This window comes from Scyliorhinus canicula, chromosome 1, assembly GCF_902713615.1.
Source record: "Scyliorhinus canicula chromosome 1, sScyCan1.1, whole genome shotgun sequence".
Lineage (NCBI taxonomy): Eukaryota > Metazoa > Chordata > Chondrichthyes > Carcharhiniformes > Scyliorhinidae > Scyliorhinus > Scyliorhinus canicula.
In genome coordinates this window covers 110,662,222-110,674,977 of record NC_052146.1, presented here as the reverse complement: position 1 = coordinate 110,674,977, position 12,756 = coordinate 110,662,222, and the positions used below count along the sequence as shown (strand labels likewise).

General features: G+C 50.3%; 2 protein-coding genes across 2 annotated transcripts in view; one reads left to right on the top strand and one right to left on the bottom strand.

Annotated features, from left to right (window-relative positions):
• Positions 1-2,395, bottom strand: part of LOC119966211 (synaptotagmin-like protein 2) — a 164,340-nt gene extending 161,945 nt beyond the window's left edge. The window contains exon 1 of the mRNA XM_038797565.1: positions 2,331-2,395. The gene's annotated coding sequence lies outside the window, so the exon portion shown is untranslated. The remainder of the gene's footprint in view (positions 1-2,330) is intronic.
• Positions 1-12,756, top strand: part of LOC119966199 (mannosyl-oligosaccharide 1,2-alpha-mannosidase IA-like) — a 345,095-nt gene that overhangs the window by 20,034 nt on the left and 312,305 nt on the right. The gene's annotated exons all lie outside the window — the stretch shown is intronic.

Sequence of the window (12,756 nt, the reverse complement as noted above, 5' to 3'; positions counted from 1 at the left end):
TTAAGACTTTTTAAATGTAAGCTTCCAATCTCTTTTACACAGAAAAGCAGCTTGCATCCAAGGAAGAAACAAACTAATAAAAAAGTTTGGTTGGGCAGCTGAACTGATTGTGCATTCAGACTACACCTGACGCTGCAGTTGAGGAAGTTCTGAGAGCAAATAACACATTAAAGAAATTGAATTCAGAGAAATGTGCACCCCAGTTTCCAGCTTTGTGTGATCCAGAAGATATGAGGTCATAATGTTTAGCAGTGGCAATCTTCCAAATGGACATTCTAGCACAGCAGGCTTTGTCATATTTTTGGTGAGTAAGAATAATGATTGTTGTCCATTGGCCTGGAAAGCAAAGAAAATAAAAAGAGTAGTGATGTGTTGGACGCTCTGGATCCGTGAAGCACATACAGGCCACCAACACTGAAGATGGTTCAACACTATTTTATTAACTATTATAAACTGCTAGACATATTATTGCTGTGGGTTTACACGATGCTAGATTAACTAGAGACCTATGCCTGTCCTAACCAGTTGAATCACTCAACACGTGGTGAGAGTCTGTACTATACTCGATGAGCTCTTGTGCTCATGAGAGGCTGCATTCTGAATGAGCGGGAAAAGTGATGCCCTCTGTCTTTATAGTGAGTGTGTTCTAACTGGTGATTGGCTGCCGTTGTTGTACATGTTGATTGGTCCTAGTGTATGTCCATCAGTGTGTGTGTCTGCACCATGATATACTGGTGTATATTATGACCATCTTGAACTTAGATTTATCTTCCCCATCGGCGAAGATGAGAGAATTAAAGATGTGGATGGCGTGGTCCCCGGCTGTGGAGAGGAAGAGAGCAATCTTCCGTGCGTTTGAGGCAGCTTCCAGGTCCATTGCCTCAAGGTATAGCTGGAAGCGCTGTTTGAAGATCTTCCAGTTGGACGGTAATGCAGAGGGGCGGCGGCGGGCGGACGCTGCCCATGTTGCAGGATGGCTGTAAACTGGTGGAAGGCTGATCACTGGTAGGTAGGTCTCCGAAGTTCTAACATCCCTCAACTACTGGTACCATGATGTGTTAGGCGCTCTGGATCCATGAAGCACATACAGGCCACCAACACTGAAGATGGTTCAACACTATTTTATTAACTCTTATAAACTGCTAGACATACTATTGCTGTGGGTTTACACAATGCTAGATTAACTAGAGACCTGTGCCTGTCCTAACCAGTTGAATCACTCAGTACGTGGTGAGAGTCTGTTCTGTAACTGATAAGCTCTTGTGCTTCTGAGAGGCAGCATCCAGAATGAGCGGGAAAAGTGATGCCCTCTGTCTTTATAGTGAGTGTGTTCTAACTGGTGATTGGATGCGGTGTTTGTGTATGTTGATTGGTCCTAGTGTATGTCCATCAGTCATGATATACTGGTGTATATTATGACAAGTAGTAAAAACACCTTAGCTGCTGAAGCACTGATGTTGGTAGGAGCAGTACATATGTAGGTGTATATATGTGGGTGTATATTATTATCTAATACGCTGAAGGAAATCTTAACCAAGGGATAATCTGAGAAAGCTTTGCCGATTGAATGCTATGTAGATAACCATTCCCTTGCACATTTGACAAAGGGCGTCACTGAAAAAACATTGAGAATTGACCTTGTTGGCATAATTAAAATGTTGGAAAGAAGAGAGATTTCCAAAATAACATGGGTGGATGCAAGTCGCCAGTTGTCAGACTGTTTTACAAAGAGAGATGCTTGTTCCAAAAAAATATTAGATGCACTGGATGGGGAATGTCTTGTATTATATTGAGAATATGGAGGACAAATTTTTTCTTTGATTACTTTGTGATTATTGAAATATGGTAAAGAGGAAAAAAAAGTTTTGTTTAAAGGAGGGGGACTGTGAGACACAGAAGATAAAAAATATATAATTATGTTTCTTTCCAATTCGCTTGAAAGTTTGTTCTTGTGTTTTCAAAACGTTTTAATTTAAACAAAAAAGGGGAATCTGTCATTGCCCTATAAATTACATTGGTATATTTGTTGATAGCAATTACATTGTTCAGGTTTGTTAATGGCAATTACAAATGTCAATTATATTGTTAAAGGAAGCGGGTGGTGGGTATTTGAACACATATACATAAGGGATAGCTGGGGAATGACTGGGGAACTGTGTGAATGTGAGGGCACAAAGGTTCTGTGTTTTGAATTCACCGAATGGGAAAGATCCAGTTAACCCATCGAATCAACTGCAAGACAATTATGTCGCCAAGATAATAAGCTATACTTTAAAAGTGAGAGAAAGACTGCAGCCGCCCCCCACAAATTTTTCCAACTTTAAGGTTACCTGAGAGCCAAACTCCTGGTAATTCAATTACAAGAAGCTTCGCAGCTTACTGAGCACCCTTTGCTTTCACAAGTTCTCCATTCCAGCTAAAGCATCAATTCATTCTAGAAAGTACAGTCCTGCAATTAAAAAGATTTAAATGATTCCAGATTGTAATCAGATTGTTTTTATCTGCATTTACTCTTTTGTGCGTGTGCATGATGTTGTGTTTTGAAACCTCTGGGGAAAGTGTGTGATAATAAATAATCCTCTTTATTTTTAAATTCACAAAAGCCGGCTGCTGGAAATCACTTCAATTGGGATAAATCACTGAGGGCAGGAAGGCCCACAAACTTCACACAAGCCACTTTTGATCATGGCAAAAAAATTCAGAAATTCTATCCATGACGCTTCCTGAAGCGTGGCAAGCAGATGTGGACATAATACTCCAGCTGAAACTGAAAGTTTTCTACAAATTTTACGTAAATTCCTTGTTCTTGTACACTGTGCCTAATATGCTGTATACTTCATTTAAAAAAAATAATAATTTAGAGTATCCAATTCTTTTTTTTTTCAATTAAGGGGCAATTTAGCATGGCCAGTCCACCTACCCTGCACATCCTTGGGTTGTGAGGGTGAGACCCACGTAAACACGGAGTGAATGTTCAAACTCCATATGGACAGTGATCTGGGGCCGGGATCGATCCCGGGTCCTCAGCATCGTGAGGCAGCAGTGTTAACCACTGTGCCACCCTTTGTAGTATACTTTAACTGCTCTCTTAATCTGATATCCCACCTTCAATGACTTATGGACATATACCCAGGTGCCTCTGCTCCTGTACTCCTTCTTTCTACCAAAATGAATCACTTCACATTTCTCTGCATTAAACCCTGTTCACCATCTATCTGCTTGTTCTACCAACCTGTGTATGTCCGTTTGAAATCCTACCCTGTTCTCCTCACTGTTCACAATACGTACCGTACTTACCAGTGTTTTTGAGTCATCTGCAAGTTTTGCAATTGTGCCCTGCATACTAATGTCTAGATCGTTTCTATTTAGACTATATTGGTCACTGTATGTTTGGAGTCTGCACATTCTCCCTGTGTCTGCGTAGGTTTCCTCGGATGCTCCAGTTTCCTCCCACAAGTCCCGAAAGACATGCTGTTAGGTAATTTGGACATTCTGAATTCTCCCTCTGTGTACCCGAACAGGTGCCAGAATGTGGCAACTAGGGGCTGTTCACAGTATCTTCATTGCAGTGTTAATGTAAGTGTGCTTGTGACAATAAAGATTATTATTATAATGCCTTTGATTTGAAACACCTCAATAAAATCACCCGTAATTATTTATATTCAAAGGAATACAGGCCTTATCCATGCAACCTGTCCTCATAGTATAACACTTCCAGCAGTGTTAATATCTGCATGTCAAGCATGCCAGGGCCTATAAATCCATTCTGATATGCTGTACCCAGAGCTAAACTTCACTCTTAAGGCTATAAATTATCCACCTTTATCTGGAGAAAGAGATCAACATTTCATGTTATTATTTTTTGTATTAGTCCACTTCTGTACCTGAAGTCCTTAATATTTCTGCTCATTCACAGTTCCTAGCTTCCAGTGTTCAAAAACATTGGTAGAGTGCCACAGTGGTCTAGCAATTTGTCTTCCAACTGTTGCATTTGTCCAATTCCGATACTTTCGACCAGTTCACTTACTCAAAGGTTTTACCTAGGTGCCTTTTAATAGTGAGAACAAAGGACAAAGCTTTGACAAAGTCATTCAGACTCAAAACGACAGCTCTGTTTTCTCTCTGCAGATGCTGTCAGACCTGCTGAGATTGTCCAGTATTTTCTCTTTTTGTTTTGTGAACCTTTCACACTCTAGTCTATGATATTAATTACTCTTTCTTTTTTAACTCAACAATTTATTGTTGTGACATTGCTCTAGATATGCTCAGGAATTATTTATTTTCTTAATACCACAACTTTTTATTTTACAAGTCAGTTTATTGTTGTGCCAAACATTATCTTTCTGAAATTCGCTCATCAGGCCCTTGAATGAGAAAACATTGCAAAAATGGGCCCAGCCTGAGCAGACAGTGGAACTGTTGCTGCAGCACACTAATTATTTCCTCCATGATGTTCCTGGTGGCTGTATGCCTTTCATTATAGTTATGCTGCCCTCAAGAGATCAGGTAGCAACCAGCCTCTGTTGCTGTGTAGTGGGCCAAATATCACAGGTAGAGATTGTAGTACTATACCTGCAGAGGATGAATGAGTCATGCCTACTGCCATGAGAGCTGGCATTCACTGAGAGGATCTTCTGACCAGGGTCACACACCAACTGGAAGTCAAAACTGCCCTTGCAGTTACAAAATATTTCCTGTTAACAAGTGGAATCTGCAGAGCTACATGCATGCTGTTGATTGCATCCGATACCAGTGGGAATCTCGCAAGCCTGGCAAATCTATGTGTTCTCTTCTGCTTTTCCCTGGTCAGTGAGAAGACAATGATATCCCTTCCCATTCTATACAGAGTCCTTGTCATCTCCCTGATATAGCGATGGAGCAGGAGTAAGCCACTCCGCTCCACGGCCTTCTCCGCCATTTAGTAAAGTCATGGCTGATTGTAACCTCAATCCCACACTCCTGCCTACCTCCAATAACCTGCCTACTTCCAATAAACATACCCCAAAGAATCTATCTAGCTTTGCCTTCAAAATATTCAATGGTTCTGCTTCCATTTCTTTTGGAGGAAGAGTTCCAGAGAGCCATGACACACTGAGAGAAAAAAAGATTCTCTTCATCTCTGTCTTAAATGAGCAGGGCCGGCTCAAGGCACCGGCAACTCGGGCAGTCGCCCGGGGCGCCATGTGCTAGGGGGCGCCAGAGACTCGGGTCCCGCGCATGCGCAGTTGGGCCGGTGCCAACCAGCGCATGCGCGGTGGCCGCACTCCTCCAGGGTGGCCGCACTCCCCCAGGGCGGCCCCCCCCCCTCTGTTCAGCTTGCCCGGGGCGCCAGCAACCCTAGGGCCGGCGCTGTAAATGAGTGACCCCTCGATACAATGACAAGAGGAAACATCCTCTCCATGTCCACCCTCAATACCCCTCAGGACCTTAAAGATTTTGATCAAGTTGCCTCTTGCTCTTGTAAACTCTAGTGAATACAAACCTAACCTCTCCAATCTTTCCTCATAAGACAACCCGCTTATTCCTGGCAGTAATCGAGTAAGCCTACTCTGAACTGCTTCTCATGCATTTACATCCTTTGTTAAATTAGGAGACCAATACTATACATAATACTCCAGATGTGGTCCCACCAATGCCTTGTACAACTGAAGCATAACCCTACTTTAGTAATCGATTCCATTCACAATAAAATTCAATTAGCTTTCCTAATTACTTGCTACTATACTAACCTTTCCTGACTTATGCACTAGGACAACCAGATCCCTCTGCACCTTGGAGCTCTGCAATCTTTCACCATTTAGATAATACGTTTTTTTAATTTTTCCTGCCAAAATGGACAATTTCCCATTGGCCACATTATGCTCCATTAGCCAGATTTTTGGCCACTCACTTAACCTATCTATGTACCTTTGTAGCCGCCATGCATCCTCTGCACAATTGACTTTCCTACCTATCTTTGTGTCGTCAGCAGATTTAGCAACCATACCTTCAGTCCCTTCACCTGAGCCATTTATATAAATTGTAAAAAGTTGAGACCCCAGCACTGATCCCTACGGCACACTGCTCGTCATATCCTGCCAACCAGAAAAGGGCCCATTTATGCCAACTCTCTGTGTCCTGATAGTTAGCCAATCTTTGATTCATGCCAGTATGTTATTCCCTTCACCTGATTTTTTATTTTCAGCAATCACCTTTGATGTGGGACCTTATCAAATACCTTCTGGAAATCGAAGTACAGAGTATCTAATTGTTCCTCTTTATCCACTACACATATGACACCTTCAAGGAACATAAGAATTAGGAGCAGGAGTAGGCAATTCAGCCCCTCAAGCCTGCTCCACCATTCAATACAATCATGGCTGATCTCGGGACTTCCGGTTGCGGTGATGTGGAGCTAAGCCGCACGTTTGGTAGCTCCCGCTATTTTTTGTCTTTTGGGCTCTTTTAAGGGCCCGCAGCGGTGCTAGTTGGACTTTTCCCCGGGTGCGAACACATTCACTGTGCTTATCTGCTGGTGGATGGACTGGACCAGGAGCGGAGCGGTCAAAAAATCGGCTTTGGAGCAGAGAAAGGTGCGAGGCAAGAAAAACAAGATGGTGGCGGGCGGGGAACCGGCAGCGTGGCAGCAGTGGGCGCAGGAGCAGCAGGAGCTGCTTCAGCGAGCTGAAGGCTGAGATTCTGGAACCGTTTAAGGCTTCGCTGGACAAGCTCATGGCGACTCAGACGACTCAGGGTGCAGAGATCCAAGAGCTACGGCAAAAGGCCTCGGAGAGCGAGGACGAACTCCTGGGCCTGGCAGTGAAGGTGGAGTCGCATGAGGCGCTTCACAAGAAATGTCTGGCTAGGATGGAGGAGATGGAGAACCGCTCCCGTCGGAAGAATCTGCGGATTTTGGGCCTCCCGGAGGGGCTGGAAGATTCGGATTTGGGGGCCTACGTGGTTGTGATGCTGAACTCGTTAATGGGCGCGGGGTCGTTCCAAGGAGCCTTGGAGCTGGAGGGTGCCCATCGAGTGCTGTTGAGGAAGCCCAGGCCGAACGAGCCGCCTAGGGCGGTGCTGGTCCGTTTTCACCGCTTCGTTGACCGTGAGTGTGTGCTGAGATGGGCGAAGAAGGAAAGGAGCAGCAGGTGGGAGAATGCAGAGATCAGGATCTATCAGGACTGGAGCGCGGAGGTGGCGAAGAGAAGGGCTGGTTTCAATCGAGTGAAGGGAGTGCTTCACAGGAAGGGGTGAAGTTTGGCCTGCTACAGCCGGCTCGCCGCTGGGTCACTTACAAGGACCGCCAGCTCTACTTTGATTCTCCGGAGGAGGCCTGGGCCTTTGTCCAGGCAGAGAAGTTGGACTCGAACTGAGGACTGGGGGGCTGGGGAATGATGTACATAGTCCGGAGGCTCTGTCCTCCTTGGTATCCTTTCATTTTTTATTGGCTGTGTTTGATGTTGTCTTTTTGCTGTTCTGCTTTTTCGCTTTTTGGGACTGTTATTTATTTATTTGGGTGCTTTTTTGTTTTTTCACTGGTGGAGGGTTGGGGAGCTGTTCGCGGTCCCGCTGGGTCATGTGCTTTCTTCCCGCGCTGGAGGAGGAGGGGGCGGGGCCGGCACTGGGAGGGGGGAATGGTGGTTGTGTTGCATCGAGGGGGGGGGTTGACGGGATGATGGGAGCAGCAGGAGTCAGCTGACTTACGGAAGTACAATGGAAGGGGTTACGCAGCTAGGGGGGCCCTAGCTTGGGGGGGGGGGGGAGGAGTGGGGAGGCTCGGGGGGGGGGGGGGGGAGTGGGGGGGGGGAGTAGGGGGGGGGGGTACCGGGTTGCTGCTGCAGGGGCCGTAGGGGAACGGCTGGTGAAGGGGGAGGTTGGGGGGGGGGGGGGGGGGTCTGCCACCGTGGGGAACGGGCCTGGGGGGTTCTGCAGGCACGTGGTGAGCCGACGGAGAGCTATGGCTGACCGGCACAGAGGGAGGTTGGAAGACCCCCCCCCCCCAGATTCGGCTGGTCACATGGAACGTGAGGGGGCTGAATGGACCGGTGAAGCGGTCACGGGTCTTGGCGCACCTGCAGGGGCTGGGAGCGGACGTGGCTATGCTCCAGGAGACGCACCTTAAGGTGGCGGATCAGGTGAGGCTGAGAAGAGGCTGGGTAGGACAGGTGTTTCACTCGGGGCTCAATGCGAAGAATCGAGGGATGGCGATCTTAGTTGGCAAGAGCTTGTCGTTTGTGGCGTCGAATGTGGTGGCGGACAGTGCAGGTAGATACGTAATGGTGAGTGGTAGACTCCAGGGGGAGCGGGTGGTTCTGGTCAATGTGTACGCCCCCAACTGGGACGATGCGGGCTTTATGCGGCGAATGTTGAGCCGGATCCCGGACCTGGAGACGGGGGGTTTGATCTTGGGAGGGGACTTTAATACTGTGTTGGATCCGGCTCTGGATCGTTCGAGGTCAAGGACGGGCAAGAGGCCGGCGGTGGCCTCGGTGCTGAGGGGGTTCATGGATCAGATGGGAGGGGTAGACCCTTGGAGGTTTTTGAGGCCGGGAGGTAGGGAGTTCTCCTTTTTCTCCCATGTCCACAAGGCTTATTCCCGGATTGACTTTTTTGTTCTCAGCAGGGCGCTAATCCCGAGAGTGGTGGGGGTGGAGTATTCGGCGATAGCCATACCTGACCACGCTCCACATTTGGTGGACCTGGAGCTGGGGGAGGGGAAGGATCAGCGCCCGCTATGGAGGTTAGATGTGGGGTTTCTGGCAGAGGAGGAAGTATGCAGTCGGGTCCGTAGGGATATAGAGGGGTATTTGGAAGCCAACGATAACGGGGAGGTGCAAGTTGGGGTGGTCTGGGAAGCTTTGAAGGCAGCGGTTAGAGGGGAGCTGATATCCATTCAGGCATACAGGGAGAGGGGGGAGGGGGTTGAGAGGGAGAGGTTGTTGGAAGAAATGGTAAGGGTGGACAGGAGGTATGCGGGTGTCCCGGAGGAGGGGCTTTTGAGGAAGCGTCGCAGTCTCCAAGCGGAGTTTGATATACTGACCACCCGGAAGGCGGAGGCGCAGTGGAGGAGGGCGCAGTATATGAGTATGGGGAGAAGGCAAGTCGGATGCTGGCCCACCAGCTCCAGAAGCGGGAGGCAGCGAGAGAGATAGGGGGAGTCGCAGATGCAGGAGGGAACTTGGTGCGGAGTGGCAGGGACATTAATGGGGTGTTCAGATCCTTTTATGAGGGGCTGTACCAGGCGGTGCCCCCTAGGGAGGTGGGCGGGATGGACTGCTTTCTGGATAAGCTGGAGTTCCCAAGAGTAGAGGATGAGCGGGTGGAGGGTCTGGGGGCCCCAATCGAGTTGGAGGAGCTGATGGAGGCGCTGGGGAGCCTGCAGACAGGGAAAGCACCGGACCTGACGGGTTCCCGGTGGAGTTCTATAAGAAGTTTTCAGATCTGCTGGGCCCGCTGCTTGTGAGGACCCTGAATGAGGTGAGGGAGGGGGTGGGCTCTGCCCCTGACAATGTCTAGAGCAATAATCTCACTGATCCTGAAGCGGGATAAGGACCCCCTCCAGTATGGGTCTCATAGGCCGATTTCGCTCCTCAATGTGGATGCAAAGTTGTTGGTTAAGGTACTGTCCAGGAGGGTGGAAGATGTGGTCCCGATGGTTATCTATGGGGACCAAACGGGGTTTGTGAAGGGGAGGCAGCTGTATGTACGGCGGCTTCTTAATGTTATGATGATGGTGTCGGCGGCTGGGGAGGCGGAAATAGTAGCATCGATGGATGCAGAGAAAGCTTTTGACAGGGTGGAGTGGAGCTACCTGTGGGAAGTGCTGAGGAGGTTTGGTTTTGATGAGGGATTCATCAGCTGGGCGAGGTTGCAGTATAGCTCCCCGGTAGCGAGTGTGGTGACGAATGGGAGGAGGTCGGAGGACTTTCGGCTTTCCCGGGGGACGAGGCAGGGGTGCCCCTTGTCTCCCCTGCTCTTCGCGTTAGCGATTGAGCCCTTGGCCATGGCGCTGAGGGATTTGAAGAACTAGAGGGGGATTGTGCGGGGGGGGGGGGGGGGGGAGGAGAGGAGCACCGGTTGTCGCTGTACGCAGATGATTTACTGTTATTCATCGCGGATCCGGCTGGGGGATGCCAGAGGTGTTGAGGATACTTGGGGAGTTTGGGGATTTTTCAGGCTATAAGCTAAATGTGGGGAAGAGTGAGCTGTTTGTGCTGCACCTGGGGGACCAGGAGAGGGAGATAGGAGAGCTCCCATTGAAGAGGGCGGAGAGGAGCTTTAGATATCTTGGTGTCCAGATAGCTAGGAGCTGGGGGGCCCTGCACAGGCTAAACTTTTCGAGGCTGGTGGAACAGATGGAGGAGGAACTCAGGAGGTGGAACGCGCTGCCACTCTCTTTGGCGGGTAGAGTCCAGTCAGTTAAGATGATGGTGCTCCCGAGGTTTTTGTTTCTTTTCCAGTGCCTCCCCATATTGATTCCGAAGGCTTTTTTTTTAGGAGGGTTAATAAGAGTATTCTGGGGTTCGTGTGGGCGCGGAAGACCCCGAGAGTGAGGAGGGTATTCCTGGAGCGAGGCAGGGAGGTAGGCGGTTTGGCGTTGCCCAACCTGTGTGGGTATTACTGGGCTGTGAATGTGGCAATGATTCGTAGGCGGGTGATGGAGGGGGAGGGTGCCGCATGGAAGAGGTTGGAGGTGGTGTCCTGTGTGGGTACGAGTTTGGAGGCATTGGTGACGGCCCCGCTCCCACTCCCCCCGGCAAGGTATTCTACGAGTCCGGTAGTGGTGGCGTCCCTCAAAATTTGGGGGCAGTGGAGGCGGCATAGGGGGGAAGTGAAGGCCTCAGTGTGGGCCCCGATACGGGGCAATCACCGGTGTGCACCAGGGAGAATAGATGGTGGGTTTTGAGTTGGCATAGGGCAGGCATCAGGCGGATGGGGGACCTTTTCCTCGACGGGAAGTTTGCAACTTTAGAGGAGTTGGAGGGGAAGTGGGGCCTCCCCCCGGGAATGCTTTCAGGTATATGCAGATTAGGGCGTTTGTTAAGCGGCAGGTGGCGGAGTTCCCGCTACTGCCGCCTAGGGGGGTGCAGGATAGGGTGCTCTCGGGGACGTGGGTCGGTGAGGGTAGGATCTTGGCAATTTATCAGATGATGCAGGAGGAGGAGGAGGCCTCGGTGGAAGAGCTGAAAGTGAAGTGGGAGGAGGAGCTAGGGGAAGAGATCGACGATGGGACGTGGGCGGACGCCCTGGGGAGGGTGAACTCGTCCTCTTCTTGTGCACAGCTCAGCTTAATTTAGCTGAAGGTGCTGCTTGGGGCGCACATGACTGGGGCCAGGATGAGCCGATTCTTTGGGGTAGAGGACAGGTGCGGGAGGTGTTCGGGAGGCCTGGCGAACCACACACACATGTTCTGGGCGTGTCCGGCGTTGGAGGGGTTTTGGAAGGGGGTGGTGGGGACTTTGTCCAAGGTGGTCGGTTCCAGGGTGGAATCGGGCTGGGGGCTCGCTATCTTTGGGGTAGCATCGGAGCCGGGAGTGCAGGAGGCGAGAGAGGCCGGTACCCTGGCCTTTGCGTCTCTAGTAGCCCGGCGTAGGATTCTTTTACAGTGGAGGGACACGAAGCCCCCGAGCCCGGAGGCCTGGATCAATGACATGGCCGGGTTCAGCAGGCTAGAGAAGGTTAAGTTTGCCCTGAGGGGGTCGGTACAAGGGTTCTTTCTCGATTTTCTGGCGGAGGGGTAGAGGGTGGTCAATCTCAGCAGCAACCCGGGGGTGGGGGGCAGGGTAAGGGGAGATGGGTTTGGGGTCGGTTCAGGGGGTTTGTTTTTGCGACGGTGTGTTTGCTATTTTCTTCTTTTTTGTATTGTTATTCATTTATTGCTTTGTATTGGGGGGGATTTCTCTTTCTGTTTATTTCTCCACCTTGTTTACTTTATTGTTGGGAGAAAATTTGTTGTAGAAAAATGTGAATAAAAATTAGTTTTTTTTAAAAAATCATGGCTGATCTCCACTTTCCTGCCTGTTCTTCATAACCCTTTAAGCCATTGCTAATTAAAAATTTGTCTTTCAACTCCTCAAATTTACTCAAAGTCTTGGGGCGGCATTCTCTCAGCTCGGGGCCGGGCCGGAGAATCCCCACAACCACGCAAATTGTGCCACGCCGCCCCAATGCCGGCACACGATTCTCTGCAGAGCGGAGAATCGGCACCATTGGTGCGGAGTGGTTGGCACGGCACCAGTCGGCGGCCGCTCTATCGGGCCCCCCCTGCCGATTTTCGGCCCGGGTTGGGCCGAGCGGCCGTCGTAAAAAGGCCGAGTCCTGCCGGCGCCATCCACACCTGCTCTCAGTCGGCGGGAACTCGGCGTGGAAAGGTCGGGGGGCAGCCTGTGGGGGGGGTGGGGGGGGGGGGGTGTCCAACCCCGGGGGGATCCCACTGATCGGCGGGCCGGCCTCTCTGGCTAGGGGCCTCCTTTCTTCCATGCCGGCCCCGGAAGCCCTGCACCATGTTGCGTCGGGCCGGCGCGATGAAGGGAGCCACTGCGCATGCGCGCGTTGGCGCCGGTGCCACTGCGCATGCGCGGACCCTTCGGCGCCCAGTTGATGCCAGGATCAGCAGTTGGAGCGGCGTGAACCGCTCCAGTGCTGTGCTGGCCCCCTATAGGGGCCAGGATTGCTGATGCTGAGGCCGTGTTGACGCCGTCGAGAAACGCGATGGTGTTTCCGACGGCATCAACACTTAGCCTCAGGATCACAGAATCCTGCCCCTGGTATCCACTG